We start from the raw sequence: 20,062 nt of genomic DNA, 5'->3' as shown, positions 1-20,062 counted from the left end.
GAACACCTGTGCAGCCCCCGAGAGAGCCGGCCGGCGGTGTGCCGCTCCCCTGCGGAAGTGGGGAATGTGGCAGGGGGAACCGCCCTTCCACGGAGGTGGAAGAGACCAGCAGCCAACCCGGGAAGGACCAGCAGCCAACCCGGGAAGAACCAGCAGCAAACCCGGGAAGGGCCGAGCAGACGAAAGAACAACGCAGGGTCCTGTGTCGTTCCTCCACGAAGACGGGGAGCGACAGGCTTGCTCTCATGACAACTCACTTTCCTGAGAACGGCCCCAATCCCTTCCAAGGCCAGAGCCCTCAATGAGCTAACAGCTTCCCGCCAGGCCCCACCTCTGAAAAGTCCCTCCTCCATAGTGAGGACCAAGCCTCCAACCTATGAATGAACCTTTGGGGGACAAACCACATCCAAACCACAGGAATGATGTCCCGAAAAGAAATGCAAACCCAGACACTTTGAGGCATTGAAAGATAGCAAAGCTCTCTATTGATGGTTTCATGAAGAGGCACCCTTGAAGGAACTGCATCTACTCCCTGAAAGAGTCCCTGCAGAGCCCTCTACCTGTGGCTGCTCCTCAGGTCTCCTCCACTCCCTGTCCTCACAGCCTTCCTCCTGCTGGTGCCTCCGTCCTTACCTGGCTTCCCTCCCTGGCCCCTACCCCATGCTTCTTCCTGTAACCAAGTCCTTTTTCTTTCTGGAGAGCTCCATATATTTTCAAATAGGGACCTGTTAAGCTTCTCCCACCCTTTTTATCAAAATGCCCTGTTAACATCTAAAATGCCTAATATTAAGCAAAAGTTTCTTCTTAGAAGGGAGAAAGATTGTAATACATATATTTAATATTTTCTTTTGTTGAAGTCATAGGCAAATTTGATGACCATGTCTCCTCTCTCTTTAGCTGAGATATTAGTAGCAGTATTGAATAGGATTCTTTTGAGAACAGAGCATACCCTAAGAAAACCATTCTCCATGTTGTATTTTGTGCATTAAAGAACACCTTTTGGGGTTTAACTGTTCAATCCATTAATCCACCAGCCCACATTGCCCCATCTTCTCAGAGGATTTTATTAAAGAGGCAAATGCTGTGATGCGATTCATTCTTCATTACATTGCTTTGGTCTAAAGGCCTCACTGCCTGTTGAATTAGAGAATGAGACCAGCCTAACAAAGTGTATCCTTTGTGATTGCTATGGACTCAGCGTCTATGTCTCTCACCTCCCAATTTTTTTTGTTGAATGCCTCACCCCCAAGGTGGTGGTGCTTGGGGATGGAGACTTCGGCAGGTAATGAGGCCTAGATGAAGTCTTCAGGGTAGATCCTCACACGTGAGAAAACCGATGTCCTGATTAAGAGACATGTGGGGCCAGTGTTGTGGCACAGAGGGTTAATCCAGCATCCAGTATGAGCACTGGTTGGAGTCCCAGCTCGCTTCCTATCCAGCTTGCTGCTAATGCACCTGGGAAAGCAGCAGAGGGTGACTCAAGTACTGGGCCCCTGCGCACATGGGAGAACAGGATGGAGTTCAGCCTGCCAGGTCATTACAGTCATTTTGGGGAGTGACCCAGAGGGTGGAAGATCTCTCTCTCTCTCTCTCTCTCTGCACAACCCAAAGAAAAGCCACATGAGGACGTCACTGAAGGTGGGGCACTCACCAAGAACCCAATCCTGCTGACACCCTCATCTCAGACGTGCAGCCTCCACAACCATGAGAAATGTCTGTTGTTGAAGCCAGTGCATGGCATTGCATTATGGCAGCCCCAAATGATGAAGACAGGGACCCCAGGTTTGTTTCTAGTGACTGCCCAATCCTTTGCTAAATAATAACTTATCTCTATTGTGCCAATCCAATGGTTGATTTTTGGGCCACACTCATTTGTACTTTTTAGAACTTACATTCTTTTCTCCTTTTTCAAAACTGTGATGACATTTGTGCGTCTCTCGTCTTCCTTCCCCTCTCCCTATCCAGTTCCTGGTAAGATTAACAGCAATGTGGTGCGTGCACCTGTCACTATCCGAGCATTTCCTGGCATCACTATGAATTTAACCTTCATCATCTTGGGGATATTAGTTTCCATGAAGAATATTCCCCTTGAACGGATCTAGATTTCCTTGGGAATCTCTCTCCAGTCAATCCAGTGCCAAAGAAGTCCTCAGGCCACGGAGGATGCTGGCCATTGTTTAGGAAATGAGAGGTGAGGATGCCTTCTCTGGGATGTTTGTCCCTTCAGGCCTGGGCGGACAGCTGCTGTGTGAGGCTCTGCAGCCCACAGGAGAGGAGCGGGCTGGAGCACGTGGCAGGAAACTAGAACAGAGGCCAGCCTGCACAGGGTACAGATGGGTGGAGGAGTGGCTGGCTGGATTTGAGGAATGAGTGAGCAGAGGACTGGTGCTGTGATGGAGATGTTTTTAGCAGCAGTATTTTTTTTTGTTCATTTTTAACTAGCTTTTTAAAAAAATGGAGAATGGGGTAATTGCACATGGTAAAATGTCAACAGGGACAAAGACTACACAATCAAACGAAAAGCACAGCCGTGTTTCTGAGTTTCTGCTGTTGCTTTGTGTCACCTTCCAAAGTGTTCTGTGCACATCCAAGCCTGTGTAGATGCGCACGTGCTATTCTGCATATTTAAAGATATGCCAACATATAGATGGATACACTGTTCTGTGCTTTGTTGTTGTTTCACAGAGCCGCATACCCAGATTTGCAGCACTTTGAGTAACATCTGCACAGTTGTTCCATGGTGCGGCTGTACCGTAACTGAAGCAGCAGTGCTTTGAGGGCATGAGAACAGGACTGCTGCCCAGCCCAGGGCCTTAATCTTAGGTTTGAAGTGGAGGGAGTCAGTGAGAGGTGTTCACAGGTTCACATCTTGAGCTTTCTATGCAACCAGAGATTGGTCACGTCAACATCCCCTGCCTCAGTTTGCCTATTAGGGAAAAGAAATTACTTTCCTTCATCAAAACATGTGAGCCAAGGCCTCGTAAATACTCATAGCAAGCCTTGGGACAAATAGCTGTTGGAACAAGGACACGCTAATATTTCCTTCTTATCTGGAGGCCGTGTGAACAGGAAAGTGCCCCTCCTCCAGCTACAGCCACACTGAACTGTTCTAATGCTGCTGTCCTACCTGACGGCCTCCGTGGACTATCAGTTGACCAGTGGGGCAGGCCTGGCCCTGGCTGCCCTTAGCTGGACCCACCATTGGCCCTCACCAGGGAAGTGCCAGCAAATGTTGAACAACTGACTGCTCACAGAAATGCATCCTTGTGTGTGTGTGCACACGCATGTGCGTGCTAATGACCAAGGTGTGAATGCTTGACAGTGACTGGTTTCCAGCCACCAGCCTGGCACCTCTGAATGCAGAGTTGGGCTGTGTTAGGCATGGCTGGCTCACCCCTGGCCTCATGCACGCCCAGACATCACTCAGCCTTCAGGCACCACTGGGCTCCACAGGGGACACTTGGCATGTGCAAAGCCTGCACTCAGCAAGGGTGCCTTCGGAGGAAGGCCTTGAGAAACAGAGGAAGGGGAATGGATGTGGCCGGGAAAAGGGGCGACAGGGAGAACAGAGCCGGGCTGTAGAGTCCCTGTAGAAGTCATCCTGGGTGCGGAATCCCCCAAGGCAATTGTCCGAGGCTCTCTTTCAGCTCCCACTCGGCGCAGGCACCTCTTCCTCCTTCTCTGTGTACTCCTCCTGCTTCTCTTCCTAACTCTTGTGTGTGCCTGGGTCCTGACCACCTCAGGCTTTCCTGAGTTCTCCCGGAGGGCCGCGGACAGGAGGGAGGGGAGAAGGTCCTGGAGGGGAATTGTGTAGAAGGGACCTGAGCCTTCCAGGTTCAGCCACCTCTTCTCCTGGTCTCTCTTTGGAGTCTCAATCAATGGGAAGTGTCCAGGAGTCTCCCTCCTGCCCAAGGGAGGGCCCAAGTCAGATACCAGGAATATTCTGCAGCCCACAGGGACGGGTGCCCTGCAGATGTCAGGCCACACTCCGAGATCCACTCAGCCTGACCTTCCAAGGCTGTCCGTCAGGATCAGGAGCCAGACAGCTGGCTGAGACCAGCGGGACCCAGTGCACCTTTGCCTCAGTCCCAGATCTCTCCAATCACAGAGAGTTTGGAGTTGACAACAGCCCACTTCAGGCGGGCACTGGCCACGACTGTCCTCCTCACGGATGCCCTACCCCCTTGGTTTGGGTTTTCTCATTTCTGCTCAACATGCTGAGATGTGCTGAGAGGTACTCCTGGCAGAGGAACTCCTGGCAGAACATGTCCCAGTGCCCAGTGCCTCCCAGTGTGGGGCTACCATAAGTCAAGCATGTTCCGCTTTGTCCTCAACATCAAGTGAGCTCAGATCACAAGAACAAGGGATGAATGAGACCAAGGTCATGGGAAGGATGTCATTGCCGCAAGTCAACGTATTCTTTAGGTATTGCCACATAAGAACTCACCTCCAAACCGCTGGCATACAGCAATGTCTTATCCCTGCTCCAGGATTTCCACCACCTCAGTTGGAAGATTCTGAAGGCTGGAATCATCAGAAGACTTGACTCGGGCTGGAGGATTTGCTTTTTTTCTTTTTGGACAGGCAGAGTAGACAGTGAGAGAGAGAGACAGAGAGAAAGGTCTTCCTTTGCTGTTGGTTCACCCTCCAATGGCCGCCACAGCCGGCGCGCTGTGGCCGGCGCACCACGCTGATCCGATGGCGGGAGCCAGGTGCTTCTCCTGGTCTCCCATGGGGTGCAGGGCCCAAGCACTTGGGCCATCCTCCACTGCACTCCCGGGCCACAGCAGAGAGCTGGCCTGGAAGAGAGGGGCAACCGGGACAGAATCCGGCACCCCGACCGGGACTAGAACCCGGTGTGCTGGCACTGCAAGGTGGAGGATTAGCCTAGTGAGCCGCGGCGCTGGTGAGGATTTGCTTCTAAGGTGGCTCTGGCACGGGACTGGCAGCTTGGTGCTGGTTGTAGAGGGGCAGCCTCAGGTCCTTTACCACGTGGAGCTCTACATGATCCAAAAGACCAAACTGGGAGCTGAAATGCCTTTGGGTCTAACCTTGGACACATTGTACTGGTGCATTGACTTCTTGATCCCTGAGGTCAGCTCTGGCTGAGTGTTGGGGAGAGGGCAGTATGAAAGTATGCAGAGAGGTAAGTGAGGGTCCTTGGGGTCGTTTTGGAGGCTGGCTACTACAGCCACTTCAAACAGATGACTCCCAGGCACCTGGCAACCACCCTGTAAATGTGCTACCCAACCATCACGCTCAGCGCATCAGCACAAATCCATCTTCGTTACCAGGAAAACAGCTTGAAGGCTTTGGACCCCAGTCAAAGGGTCCAAGTGACTCACTCAGACTACTTGGCAAATGCTCTAGGTAGAGATGAGATGGAGACTTGAAGCTGCAGCTGTGACTACATCCAGTCCTTGGAATTCAGACATACAGGGGGACATTGTGCCTCCTGGGACTGAACACCCAAGAAGGGGCCCTCCGAAATGCTGCTTGTTTCTTGTTGTAGCAGGACACAGATCTGGCAGATCTGGGACTCCAGTGTTCCTGCACAATGCAGTCAGGTTTCACCCATCCCTCAGCCCCCTTTCCACACCCTGCTGCATCCTCTCACTTCTTCACAGGGAGAATTCTGCATTGAGGGTGGTAGATGAAGAGGCCTGGGGAGGAAGGGGAGCAAGCCTTGGACCATGGGAGGCAGGGGGGGCTGTTTGGGAGCCCAGAGGGGCAAGATGCATGATGTGTGTTTGTGTGTGCATGTGTGCGTGTGCGTGTGTATGTATGTGTGTGTGTGTGTGTGTGTGTGGTGCGGGATCCTCCCTATCTTGGCACCGACCCCTAAAGCCACAGCAGAGCAGCACAGCTGGCTGTGTGCAGCAGCATATGCAGGTGGCGCATTCTCATGGAAGGCATCATGGTGCAGGATGGCCTTCCACCAGGTTGCTGTAGGCAGGGGGCTTCCGCAGGGAGAGTCCTGGGGAATAGCACGATCAGACACATGCGCCTTTGGGACCCTCTGACACAGTGGGAGGAGGTGGGGTAGGAGGGTAGTGTCGGCCAAAGTCTTGGGTGAGCAGAAGAGACTGGGAGTTGAGATTCCAGTGTGGACATATCCGCAGGCTAGTGAAGCCTGAGGCAATCTGGGTCTAATGAGAATGCCCAGCCACCAAGTTCAAGCTGTGATTAGACACCATAAGGACGCAGGGCTGTTCCTCTCCACACCCTCCTCCAAGGGCGGGCGGTCCTGTCTCTGTCCTGGTTCCCTGCTCTATGGTGCGGAGTCTCAAAGATAGAACCCTTGTGTTAGAGGCTTCCTTAACCTCTTAGGGAACCCAGGAAAGAATGTGTTTGAATGCACTGAGAGTGTTGGGGGCTGCTCTAGATCCCTGGAAAGGCCAGCGTTGGATACGATGATGAGTGGAGGCTGCTGGAGGGTATGGCGGGCATCGGGCGGTGCATCCGCCACCCAGGGGCCGTTGGGGAGCAGGCCCTTCTTCCTGCCTGCAACCCTGGCCTGCCTGCCCCAGCCTCCGTGCACGGTCCCTCCCCTGAAGTTGTGTGCAGATTTGGGATAGTGCTGATATTTCTGCTCTCCTGCAGGTGGCGCCACAATTTAGGTTTTTCAGCTGCTGACTGCCTGTGGTGTTTATCCAGTGCACTGCAGGAGACCCAGCCAGGGGAGGGGGCAGGGAGCTCTCTGCAGCACCACCAGGCTCTGGTGATTTGTTTAACAAGCAAATCTGGCTTTTATCAACTTAAATAGCCACTCTGCTCCTAGGCTAATAAAACGGTAGTCGCTAAGTGAAGGGAAACTTAAGGGTTTTCTTCTCTTCTCTCCTATTAAACATGACCCCTTTATTCAGCCATGAGACAGGAGCTGATACTTTTCTCCTAAACCTGGTAACAAACCCCCAACCCAAATCCTACAAAAGCCGCCGCCTCTTCAGAAAACAGGACTCTAGGACACGATATACCACTTCTCCCTCTTGTGGCCATGGGGCCAGGTGATGACTATTCGGCTTCACCACCAGACTAGGTTTAGAATGGGAGACTCCCACTAGGTCCACTCGCAGCAGGGGACAGCTCCACGGCTCCACTGTTGTCCCTGTTTGCCACTCCCCAGCTTGGGAGGGGAGGGGTGGCGTTGCAGAGGCCTGAGACCTGGAAGACATTGATGGGCCAGCGTCAGAGGCTGCTGCCTCGCCCAGTGTGTTTCTTCATAGAGAAGGGTGGAAATGGCAGGGGGCCTGCACTCATGCTGTTGCACCACCTGGAGACAAGAAAAGCAGCACGGACTCCTTACCTGTGCGCCGTGCTTACCCGAGAGCTCCAGCACGCACAGATAGGCAGTGTTTCCTTTGGATGCCATGGCCGCTCCAAGAGCACCTGTGCTAGGTGTGGGGAGCAATTCGGACTATACTGTTACTGGAATTAAGATTTATTCTATGCATCTGCTCTCCTCTGTGGGGAGCAGCTCGGACTAGACTAAGTTACTGGAATTAAGACTTATTCTATGCATCTGCTCTCCTACAATATGGCGCTGGGAGAGGAGAAAACAGCTTCTACCCAGCTGCCTCCAGTTCAACCAATAAACTGTAGGACTTGCTCCTGATTGGAGAGCAGCGTACTCGGCGTGTGGGCAGCCGAGTTGGGATTGGCGGAGGAGGACTATAAAGGAGGAGAGAGACGGCATGCACCAGGAACATCTATGGGGAACATCTAGCTGAAGGAACACCTGTGCAGCCCCCGAGAAGAGCCGGCCGGCGGTGTGCCGCTCCCCTGCGGAAGTGGGGAATGTGGCCAGGGGGAACTGCCCTTCCACGGAGGTGGAAGGGATAGTAGCCAACCCGGGAAGAACCAGCAGCAAACCCGGGGAGGGCCGAGCAGACAGAAAGAACAGCGCAGGGTCCTGTGTCGTTCCTCCACGAAGAGGGGGAGCAACATAGTGGTGCCGTGACTCGGATATGAAGCCTAGGCAGGATTTAGTGTCGTTCCTCCACGAAGAGGGGGAGCGACATAATGGTGCCGTGACTCGGCTAGGAAACCTAGCTTGGATAGGAAACCTAGGACAGATAGCAAACTTAGGAGGGAAGAAACGGGAAGAACTGGGAAAATATCGGAGAGAGAAACTAGCAAACAGCCTAGGGAAATTACCGGAGAGAGAGACTAGCAAACAGCCTAGGGAAAAGCCGGACGAAAAGGGTGCCGGAAGAAGCTATTGAAAGCCTAGGCATAGACTCGGATACGGACTACGGGGGGAAGCTGGGAGAAATCTCTAAGGTCGAAAGCGAAAGTGAAAGCTAGAACAAACAGACTCGGATGCGGACTGTGGGGAGAGGCCAGGAGAAATGAGGGAGGAGTATTGTTGGAGGAAAGCTTGGGGAAACATACCGGGTAGAGAAAACTGTTAGGGAAATTGAAGCCGCGGGGGGCAGGCCGAGGCGGAAACGGAAGCCACTTTGGGGTTCTCAAGTTAGCCCGGGAATAGGGGACGAAAAGTTGAAACCAGAAGCTGAGACATAAGCCAGGTTGGGATCCGTCTGATTAGCCCGGGGAGCAAAGGACGGGAAGCCAAACCGTGGGGCGGAGACGTACGCTGGGTTGAATTCGCCAGGCTAGCCCGGGGAACTTAGATTGAATGCTAGTGGCGGACACGTGAGCTACGCTGTGTTACTCGCGGAAGCCGCCGCGTGCAGAGAGAGCACGGGGCGTGAGTAGATAGGGAACGGGGCTGGCGTAGGCCGTGGTTCAGACGCGAAAGGGTTAAGCGTGGAGACCGCGGAGCGCGCGAAGCCGAGCCGCGCAAAGCCGTGAAGCGGCGCAGAGCCGGGAACCTGCCGGCGGGGCGAGGTGCCGGAAAGCCGCAGGGATAAGAGAAACAGAAGTTTAGAAGTAAAGTGAGAAAAATAGGAATGCTGGAAGATAGAAGTAAAATGGGAGAAATAGGAATGCCCGGAGATAGAGAAATAGAGAAATAAAAAGGCCTCCCTACAACACTGCAATGTGAGAGCTTGGATTCGGTCTGCCCGATTAGTGAGGCGATGAGCACCTGGGCGGCTAGCCGCAGGTCACCGAAGACAGGCACGAATTAACATCAGTAAAGCTTCCCCACAATGCAACAATTAGGAGGCTTGGATTCGGTCTGCCTGATTTAAGGCGGTAAGCGCCAGCAAAGCTCGACCAGAGTATGAGCTGCAGGTCACCGAAGATAGGCACGAACCAACACTAATAAGTCTCCCCCACAATAAGGCAATGAGAAGGCTTGGATTCGGATTGCCTGATAGGTTTTGTAAGCCCCTGCAGGCAGAGCAGAGCATGCGCTGCAGGGCACCGAACACAGGCACGCATCAGCGCCTAAAAACCTCCTCACAACATGGCGAAGAGAGGACCCGGATTCGGTTTGCCTGATAGGACTTGTAAGAGCCTGTGGCAACTCTAGCAAGTAGAGCAGAGTGTGTGCCGCGGGACACCGAAGACAGGCGCGTATCAACGCTAAAAAATAAAAAGAAAGGGGGATCTGTGGGGAGCAATTCGGACTATACTGTTACTGGAATTAAGATTTATTCTATGCATCTGCTCTCCTCTGTGGGGAGCAGCTCGGACTAGACTAAGTTACTGGAATTAAGACTTATTCTATGCATCTGCTCTCCTACAATATGGCGCTGGGAGAGGAGAAAACAGCTTCTACCCAGCTGCCTCCAGTTCAACCAATAAACTGTAGGACTTGCTCCTGATTGGAGAGCAGCGTACTCGGCGTGTGGGCAGCCGAGTTGGGATTGGCGGAGGAGGACTATAAAGGAGGAGAGAGACGGCATGCACCAGGAACATCTATGGGGAACATCTAGCTGAAGGAACACCTGTGCAGCCCCCGAGAAGAGCCGGCCGGCGGTGTGCCGCTCCCCTGCGGAAGTGGGGAATGTGGCCAGGGGGAACTGCCCTTCCACGGAGGTGGAAGGGATAGTAGCCAACCCGGGAAGAACCAGCAGCAAACCCGGGGAGGGCCGAGCAGACAGAAAGAACAGCGCAGGGTCCTGTGTCGTTCCTCCACGAAGAGGGGGAGCAACATAGTGGTGCCGTGACTCGGATATGAAGCCTAGGCAGGATTTAGTGTCGTTCCTCCACGAAGAGGGGGAGCGACACTAGGTGAGAGAGGGAGTGCCCTTGAGAGGATGGCACCTGCTGGACACAGGACTTTTCATTCCCAGCAGACAGCCCTGCCTATCCAACCCCAGCCCATTCTCCATGCTGGGAGCAAAGCCAATGGACCATCACTTAAAAAAAAAAAAAAAAAAGGCAAGCAAGTCCCCTGCTCTACCCCTCCCCACACCCCTCTCCCTCCCACCCCCTGCTGTCGAGCCCGAGACCCTTCATGTGCTGCCTTCTGATGATGTTACACCTGCTCCCTCCATGCTCCCTCTGCCCCTCTGCAGGCCCTGCACCCATGTATCATGAGGACAGAGAGGAAGGGGTGGGTGCCAGGAGACAGGGCCCTCACCTGGTCCGGCTTTTTGCCTGGCTTCTTCCCTGTCACCTGGCTCCTGTCATTACTCTTCAGGCGCCACATGGCATTCATTTCTCTCAATGAAAATAAATGACACCACACACTCTGCAGGAGATAAAGAATAATAAACATGTTTCATTTGCCACCTCTGAAAAAAAAAAAAAGATCTTTGACTTCCCGTCCATCCATCAGGAAATGGGCCTGGAACTCATAGCCAATTTCTCTCTCTCTCTCTCTCTCTCTCTCTCTCTCTCTCTCTCTCACACACACACACACACACACACACACGAGTCTGCAAGGGGAAAAAGACCATCAGGTTGTATGAAACATGCATGCTAGAAGCACTGCCTCCGAGGAGGGGCAGAGCCCCCTTGGCCTCCCCTTCAGCATTTGTGCCTTGTAAGCTGGGTGGACCCTCTCTGCTCTATTGAGCCTTATTCCTTCTATAACCCATTAGGGCTTCCTGTGGGGGCCCTGTGGGCCGTCCCTTTGGGCACAGCCCGTGATAAGGAGCCGCCTGGAAGCAGGGTGAGGTCCAGGTGAGGCCAGCTTTTCACAGGGTGAGGGTGGGGGCGGAAGTGTGCATCCCAGGGGCCTGGTCCCAGCCTTGCCTGCCTGCACAGCTGTTTGGCTCTGCGTATCCACAGCCTGGGACCGATGTCCAAGCAGCAGTGGCATTGAGTGGTTTTGTTGTGTGTTTCTCTGGTCTTCTGAAACTAACCTGATATTGTGTGTGCCTTATCCAGTCTGTGATCCGGCTCTCTGAGAGGAGCCAGATCAGCGTATTAAGGTCGCTAATGAGATAACTCCAGGCTACTTTCTGGGCCACACAATGAGCAGAGAGCCAGAGCCTGGCAGGGCTCCACGCTGTCTCCTGGAACACCCTTCCCCAGGGCGTCCAGGGTCTGGTGTCCTCCCGCCGGCGGCCTGTCCCTCGCCTTCTCCTGGACAGGAGCAGTTTCAGCGCAGTCCTCTCTGGTGGCTAGTTCGACCCACGCGTGCTGCCCTGCTGGCTCCCGTGTGTTTGTCACCCGACAGCGCCGTTCAGGATGGGCCCAGACCACATGTTTGACTTCTGGGAAGATGTAAATCCGATAGGAAGGTGTAGAAATTTAGCCACTGCCAGTCATTGCCTCCCAATAGAAGGTTCTGAGATGTCTGGGTGGGTGGGGGGAAAATGGGGAAAGGGCAGGAGGGAGGAGGCCACAGACCCGGGATCCTGTAAACGTGGTCCCTGGTGGGTGCCCCCACCCCGGGCTTCGCAATGGGAGGGACCTCGCAGTGGGAGGGGCTTAGCGAGGAAGGTGCTTGGCAGGGGCAGGTGCTCGCAGAGGGAGGGGCTTAGCTGGCAGCGCTGCAGGTTCACTTTTCTGGGACCACAGCAGGAGTGGGGATGAAGGAGATGGCAGATTTGAGTGAATAATTGTGGGACACCCTGAGGTTTGTCTCTGGGCGTGGGCCCATCCCCGGGGTGGGGGTCTACACAGAGGTTTCAGGGGCAGTGCAGCCCGCTTCCCGCCCGCACCTGCTGCCCGCAGCCAGATGGCTGTCTAGACCAGAGCGACGCTGTGATTTCTTCCTCTGCACTTCAGAAACTACCCTGATGTTGGCATTGTCTGCTCTGGATGCAGTCCAGGGTCTAGGGTTTCAAAGCCGAGAGGGGCCAGGTCAGCTCCTTAATAAAACACCGAGAGACAAGTCGTGAGCTCTGGGGCGCTTGGCGATTCGTGCTCTGTCGCCGAGGCCTCGAGTTCTCTACGCGGGGTGCCGTGGCGGCGGCTGGGGCGCAGCTCCGATTTGAAAACTAGGGTGCGCTTGGGCGTCAGCGTGCGCCCAGGGCAGCTCGGCACACGTGCGGGAGGGTCCCTCCGGCCGTGTACGCCCACTCCCCGCTTCCCCGGCGGCGGAGTGCGCCCGGCTCCGAGCTCGCCGTTCGCCCGCTTCGCCACGTTTGCGCCCCCTGAGCCCCCATCGCCCTTGCCAGGGCGGTTCAGGGAGGGCCGAGGGGCCCCAGGGGGTGTCGGCGAACGCCCGTGAAGGGGCGAGCGGGAGGGCCGGCGGCGGGCGGGAGAGCGTGGGGAGGGCCCCGGGGCCCCCTCTGCCGGCCGCGAGCGCGGAGCCGCCCGAGCGAGCCAGGGAGGGAGCGGCGGGAGGGAGGGGAGGAGGAAGGGAGGGAGGGAGGGCGGGCGGGAAGCAGGGAGGGCGGAGGGAGGAGAGGAGGACCCAGGGAGCGCCAGGCAGCTGGAGTTTTCGCAGCGCTTGGCCGGGCTTCAATGCACAGCGGCGGCGAGCCGCGGCGGCAGCAGGCAGCCCGGGAGCTCCGGCGGCGGCCCCGCGCCCTGCCCCCTGCAAACTTTGCGAGCGGCCCGCCCGGGGGGCCGGGGGCGCGCCCGGGAGGCCCGGCTCGGCCCGCGGCCGCGCTCTCCGCCGCCGCAGCCCCGCGCCTCCCTGGGGATCCGCCGGCGGCGCCCCCAGCCCCGGCTCCCGGGCACTGCCCGGCGCGCCCCCCGGCTGGGGCGGGGGCGGCAGCGGTGTGGCCGGCCGCGGGCTGCCCCGCGAGGTGCGCAGCGGCGCCGAGAGCGCTCCCCGGCGGGTCCCCGGCGCACTCGCCGCGCCCGGGCAGCAGCCCGACCCGGCGAGCATGGGCGGCGCGGAGTGACGCTGCCGTGCCCGCTTGGCATCAAGGACACTCAGCCCGCGGGGGTGGGGACGAAGGGGGCAGCCCCCGAGCGCCGCCGCCGCTGCTCAGGCTCCGGGGCTGCGCGGAGGAGAGGGCGCCTGGAATCGATCCACATCTCCCGACCTTTTTGTTGGACATTACGCCCACCTCGGACGCTGCAAGAGGAGCTGTCAAGCCCCGCGGGCGCCGGGCTGACACCCTCCGTTTTCCGTCGCTGCCCGCGGCTTCCGCGAGCCTCGGCGGAGTCTCTGCGTTCGGGGCTGGGGCTGGAGGAGGCAGCCACACGCGCGCACACGCGCACGTTCGGAGGAGGGCGAGAGGCAGCGGCACAGGCACCATCCGCAGTGTCAATGCGGCGCTCCCGCTGAAGGAGGAGACGCGGCGTCTGCAGGTGAGGGGCCGGCCGACCGGGGCGCGGAGCCGGGCGGGCGGCGGGGCAGCGCGGGCAGGGACCCGGGTCCGGCCCGGGCGTCCTCGGCTGCCCTGGAGCCGGTGCGCGGCACATACACGCGCACACACACACACACGCACACACACACACACACAGACACGCACAGGCACACGGCGCCCGCGCACCTGCCCGCGTCCCACCTGGACAGCCGCGTAGGCGCCGCGCGGCCGGAGCAGGGCTTCCCCGTGTTCTTTCTCCTCCCTCGCCCGCGGACTCAGACTTCGGTTCCCCGGGACTTTCGGGGTGGGATTCCTCGTGTGACTGGCTCTCCCTTCCCCCGGTAGGCTGCGGGAGCGGTTTTCCCGTTCCCAGCCCCGCTCATCCCTCGCTGGCTTTAGAAACGGGAGAAGTCAGGGGAGGGTTTGGGAGACCCGCCCAGTGAATCCGCCGCGCCGTGGCTTTGGACCCCTCGGGATTTTCCTGGGAGACACACCGACAGGTATCTGGGCAGGTATTCGGAGAGCGCGGTGGCCGGGCGCACGGGGAGGAGGCCCCAGAGGCGGCGGGGGCTGCAGCTCTTAGGGCGGTGCAGATGGAACCGACGCGGCGTCTCCCCAGTAAGAGGCAGCACAGACCCTTTCTGAAGCGCGGCTCTGCTTCCCCGGGAATGCGCCGGCTTCCAGGCAGGAAGGGGCTTCGGCCTCGCGGCCGGGTCGCTGGTCTCGGGAGGATTGAGGGGAGGGTGGCAGATCCTCCTGAAAGGGACAGCTCTGTGCACAGCCCAGTGTCTGGAAGCAGCGGCTTGGGGACGCAGGACTTGGGTCTCCCTCTCACCTCCCCAGTCTTCCCTGGTACCCGGGCTGCTTTGCCGAGCGCCTGCTACACCTGCCGCATGCCTTTTGAGCAGCGTGTTTGCTGAAACGGCCTCGGAGGGGCCCAGAGAGGGGTGTAGTCCTCCCAGGGAGGAAGATCGCCTCTCTCCCGGCCGCCTCGCAGGGCCCACCCCGTCAGGTGCAAGGCATTCTCGGGCCTCCTGCGACCCGCGGAGCCTGGCCCTCCGCGTGTAGCATCTCTCTCCTGCAGCGGCGGGCTCCAGGTTCCATTTCCCTTTCTCCCTGCCTGCAGTTGCACAGGCCGTTCGTGTGCAAACTTTTTTCTGGAGGAGCCTGGGGTTCCAAAGGATTCCCCAGTAGTTTGATCTTGGGTTTCTATGAGCAACTCCTTTAGGGGCTGGGTTTTTGTAGGCGGCAAAGGGTGAAATCCAAGTAGAACCTATTTTGGAGTTGATCATACACCCAGCAAGTGTGTGTGTTGCTATAGCTGCCCCTCTGAGGTGGCTTTCGGAGCAATCTGATAAAAATATGGAATAAGCGTGTAACCTCTATACAATATCACGCTTTAAGAATGTCCCACAAACCCACCAGTGGGAAGAATGTGCTGGGAGTCTTCCAGAACTTGAGAGAGAAGGGGCAAACATTCTTTTGAACAAGGAGACCTCAGTACTGGGCACAGATTTTGGGCTGTTTTTGTAAGTCCTGCAGTTGGGTGCTGAAATGAAGGGCTTTTCCCACACCCCCATCTCCAGTATTTTCAAACTCTGTGTAGCCCCAGCAGGCGTGGCTGGCCAGGCTGAGGGTGGGGGTGGGGGGACTGTATCCCTGTAACCCTCGCTGTGTATCCTGTGCGCTGCCCTTGGATGGATGGAAAGGGGGGACAGGGAATTCAGCAAAGTTCTCACCGCGCGGAGAGATCGGGGATGGGCATGCGTGCGCTGCACCTCCCCCATCCACACCTGCAGTCTCCCTCAGGCTCAGTGTAGTCAGCTGGTCCCACCCCGAGTGACAGTGAGGTCCACCTCTGGCTGCCAGGCCTCAGAAGAGCTGGAACAGTTCCATACGCGTGCCCTTGGAGTGTTTGGTCGCACGTATGCGTACGGCGGCGCCACATGGCTTGCAGCAGACAGTGAGCCCCAGCAACAGTGAGTGCCTACCAGGTTCACACTGCCTCACAGGACCTGGACAGGGCAAAAGGTCAGGGTGCAGATCTTCCTGAAATGTCTGTGCATCGTCCCTGGGAGCGCTGATCCTTTCTCTGTGTCCCTCCCTACCCGCTTTCCTCCTGCGTTTGCAGCTCAGGAGCCGCCACTTGGCTACCAAACCAGCAGTCACTATGCTGGTCATGAGCTAAACATCAGGGTTCAGAGTACCCCCGGACTGTGTAGGACTGTGTAGCGTTAGGCACCGGTTTGTGTTCTTGGAGGAAGCAGGCATGAATCAACATGCGTGGAAACCGGGGTGTGTGCCGCATCTGATTTTCCCCTTGGCTTCCTCACCCAGACTTGGAGCAGGCCATGCTGCCACTCTTCTGTGGCTTCTTCCTAAGTTCTCCCTCGGGGGTGGGGTGGGGGTGGGGGTGGGAGCGGAGAGGGCTCTGCTCCCGGGGAAGGGAGCCCCAGCCTGGAATGGTGGGTCCGCCAGACCCTGGGCGCTTGCTTGCCCGGCCTCTCGCTGCTCTCCAGGCTGGCGAGCAGCCCCCGCCGATGCAATCCTGTCCTCCCTGGGCTGGCCTCTGGCCTCCAGGACTTCATCCCGAATGCCCACCGAGGCCGTGCACGCATTTCCGGGGGAATCTGAGGCAGCCCGCGTGTTTCCTTTTTTCTTCTCGGCGCCTGCCGCTGCTGCTCGCTGCAGACGGAGAATCTGCATGACAGTCTGCCTACCCTTGGCCTGCGGATCCTTTTCATCACAACGTGGGCTGCTGGGAATGGAGCAGGGGGCTTCCTAGGGCGGCAGCCGTCCTCCGGCGGCGCGAGAGCCAAGGGGGCTGGGTTCCTAAGCGCTCTCCGCTCACAGTGATCACCGGGCTTTGATGCAAAGAAATTGCAGCCAGTCTGTCTCCTCCTAGCCAGCTAGGGGGCATTTCTCGGCTGCTTCTCCCCGCGCTCGCCAGAGAAGGCACTAGGCAGACAATGCACACGCGAGACCTGTTGCAGCGGCTCGGGGATGGGGCGAGACGGCGCCAAGAGCCCCGCCACGGGCCTGCCTTGATGAGTGTGTGCGACAGATGTGCCGGCCTCGCCTCTTCCCGGTTGGCGGCCGCCGCCGCCTCCCGATGCGAAACTGGGTCAAACCCGGGGCCCTGGAACAGGGTTCGTTTCTCTCCGTGGACACCCCTCTTCTTCCTCTTCCTCCCCCGCCCCCGCCGCAATCCACCTCTTGGCTTTGTGTGCACATCCGCCGGCCCATTCGCCCTCAAATTTGCGGCACTCCAAGAAATCAATATAACATGAATTTAACGACAGCTGGATGATTAAGTGTTATTTATATTTAACAGCGGCATTTTAAAAAGACGTGGCGCTAATAAATCAAACGGCTGTTTGCGAGATGCACATGATTAGAGTAATTGCCCCGTATGCTCCATTGAGCAGTGCTGGGTCCGCACAGAGCGGTGCGGACGGACGCTGCTGTCTCTTTAAAAGCTTCGAGCCCCACTGCTGCTCCCTTCCCTGAACTCCCACCCGATCCCGTCTCTCTCTCAGTCCCTACTCACTCTTGGGTCCTCCTTCTCGCTGGCTGGCTGGGCTGCGGCATTCTAGTTGTGGCAGGAAGGTGGAGCCAGCAGGAAGGCCGGGAGACTGGAAGGGGTTCTGCCGAGGAGTGCTGAGAGATGGATCTTAAAAGGCAGGCAGGCAAGGCAGGCAGGGGGTCCTGATTCCCAGAGCCAAGGCCTTGCTCCCCAAGGAGGGGGCCACTTCCCTGCTTGGTAAGCAGCAGCTTGGATGAAAAGCTGCCTGAGAGGGCGAGAGCCCCCAGATCCCTGCACTAGACAGCGTCCCCAAGCCTCCTTGGTGATGAGGCTGTGAGCTCCTAGCATGGGGTTTAGTCCTTATGAAAACAGCGAGATGGGAAATAGTAATGATGACTGATGATGATGGTGCCCAGTACTTGCTGAGCAGCTACTTGGATGAGGCGCCCATTAAGCAGACTGCACAGGTGGGCACACTAACTCCTCCTGATACCCCAGGGAGGCCGTGGCTGTTCCCAGCCTCATGTGCTCGGCTAGGAGACTGAAACGAGGAGGTTAAAGATGTTGTCCAGGATCACACGGCCACCAAGTGGCCGAGCCAAGCTTCTACCCTCAGCTTTCTGAGCCGGTGACTCCAGTCACCACCCTGCTGCCTGTCTCTTTAAAGTGTGTGTAGGGTGCACGGTGCCACCCCATTGGCAGGCTTATGGGCGAGTATGCTGGGGGAAGCCTGGCATACCTGGCCCCGGTTTCTCCCTGGGATTTCCTCCATGTGCCCAGGCTAGCTGGTCTAGTCTCTGAACCTCAGATGTCCCCATGCATCAAAGCGGGCAGTGAGCCTTATCCTGGGCAGCCAGTGGATTGTCAGATTGTGTGGACCATTCTGGCAGGGTGCTCAGCTCCTGGGGGTGACTCTTCACTTCATGAATCTCTTTTTCTCTTGAGGAGAATGAAGGAGTGAGTGAGAGAGTACTGAGTGAGGTCCCCGTCTCTGCTTTCAGGCCCAGGGCGCTCCAAGCTGCTGGGAGTGCGTGTTTCCCTAGTGAGTTTCTCAAGCTGCTGGTGTTGTGCACACACCACTTTGCTGTCCAGTCCTGGCCGAGAAGGGAGTATAAGTGAGCTCCCAGGTTCCACGTTGCCACGTGAGGCTTGATCTTTTCCCACTGCTCACAGGAGCGGCTCAATACTGTTTCTTTCCCTCATTCATTAGCCTTCAGGTCCCAGCTTCTGAAGTCCAGGAGTGAGGATAGGTCTTTGCCTGTGCACAGCACACCATGCTGGGTGCCTGGATCTCTGGTGGTTGGAGCAGAGACTGTTGGAATTGGTGCCAATGGGCTGTGAGTGGGGAGAGTCGTCCTGCAGCGTGGTGGCATTTTGATAGATCTCCGTACATATGGAGAAGATAATCCGGACCTGAGATGGCACAGGCTGAGCCAGGCATTAGGAATTACATCCTGATGCCGAGAGGGATGGGAGTGAGGCCCAGGGCTAGGCTGGCAGATGCCTCAGCTCTGGTCTGCACATTTTAGGAAGCAGCCACTGGTACAACTCTTGTGGGTAGTTGTTTCTGTGTTTTTTTTTTTTTTCCTTTTCCTCCAAAAGACAAACTCTTATTCCACGTATGATTCACTTGGCTTCTCCTCCACACTAGGAGGTGAGTGGTGGTTTTGCAGAACTTGAGGGGGCTGCAAGGGGTGCGTTTAGAATCGCATTCCTTCCGCCCGGGGCAGCAGTAGGAGCAGAGGGAACTGCTGGATGTGGGTTCCTGGGGTGGCTGCAGTGGTCAGGTGTGGACAGATCTCCCGCACCCTGTCTGGGCCTCCTCCGCCTGCCTGGTATCTTCTATGTGGACCCGAATCCACAATAGTAAATTGGGATTTTGGGATGTTATGCCATTCCAGTAGAAAACAGATCGCTAGCTAACAAGGTCTCTCTGATGCTGCAGTCAATGCGCTCAGCAAGGCCTGGCTGAATCCATTCGGGAAGCCTTCCGGGGTAAGGGGTGGTGTTTCGCCATGAAATTCCTGGGAATTCAGGAAAGGAAAACCCCAGCCATCCAGGGGCCTGCTTGGTCTTTGCTCAGGGCCAGGTATTTGCCTGACTTGCTAACCCCTTCCTTCTATTTTGCTGCTCCTGGTAATGGAGAGCCTAGAACTAGAAAGGAAAGACATCAGTCCTTGGCTTTGACCCGGATGATCACGAAGAGGGAAAGTAAGCAAACCAGGGTTGGAAATGTGCTTCTCTTCTGGTGGAAGGAGGAGAGGGTGGAGAGGAAGGAAGAGGGGGAGAGGGGAGGGAGTGTCAGGGTGCAGGCCTCAGGAGGTGCCGCAGAACCAGGCCACATAGATGTCACCTAACATGATGAAGATGTGAGAATTCATTTTCCTCCTCTCCATCTCTCAGCTGCTTTGAGAAAGGCATAGATCAGGGTTTCCCAAAGTATATTCTCTTGGGGCAGGAATCTGTGTCAGACACACCCAAGTTCCCCTGGGTTGGGGAAGCCCTAGGAATAACGCAAAGCTAACGAGGTCCCTTGTTGTGGGGCAGCTCTGTGCCTTTAGCATGCTAACATGGACTGTGCAAGCACAACAGTACACAGACTGCGTGGTGGACGCAGAAGTCTGGAGTGAGACAGATAGTTTCATAGGTCTACTCTTGGCTGCATAAAAGGCTGGGTTCCCACACAAAGATTCTGCATCACACACAGAGGCCTGGGTGCTGCCCATGGTGTGAGATGGACTACTCAAGCAGACTCAGGCCCAGGAGGCAGGTGTCCACCCAAGCCACCGCCTGGCTCAGCTGTCTCCAGGGCCTGCCCTGGCCCCCACCCTGGCAAGACAGGGGAGGGTTTTCCAGGCCTGTGTACATGTTCTTAGCTCCCTATCAGGCCATGTAAGACCTGTGACATCACTTGACTGATTTTTAAGTTGATCATTTTGTATGGCCGCGAATGATGTTAGAA

The 20,062-nt window shown here is 56.8% G+C and overlaps 1 protein-coding gene across 1 annotated transcript in view; it reads left to right on the top strand.

The window, feature by feature from the left end:
• The first annotated feature begins 13,209 nt into the window (after positions 1-13,209).
• PLXNA4 (plexin A4) overlaps positions 13,210-20,062 on the top strand; it is a 426,904-nt gene continuing 420,051 nt past the window's right edge. Inside the window, exon 1 of the mRNA XM_051848990.3 lies at positions 13,210-13,575. The gene's annotated coding sequence lies outside the window, so the exon portion shown is untranslated. The remainder of the gene's footprint in view (positions 13,576-20,062) is intronic.

The sequence above is a fragment of the Oryctolagus cuniculus genome, chromosome 3 (genome assembly GCF_051225735.1).
Source record: "Oryctolagus cuniculus isolate XC-2025 breed Fujian yellow rabbit chromosome 3, ASM5122573v1, whole genome shotgun sequence".
Classification (NCBI taxonomy): domain Eukaryota; kingdom Metazoa; phylum Chordata; class Mammalia; order Lagomorpha; family Leporidae; genus Oryctolagus; species Oryctolagus cuniculus.
This window is presented reverse-complemented; position numbering and strand designations above follow the sequence as displayed.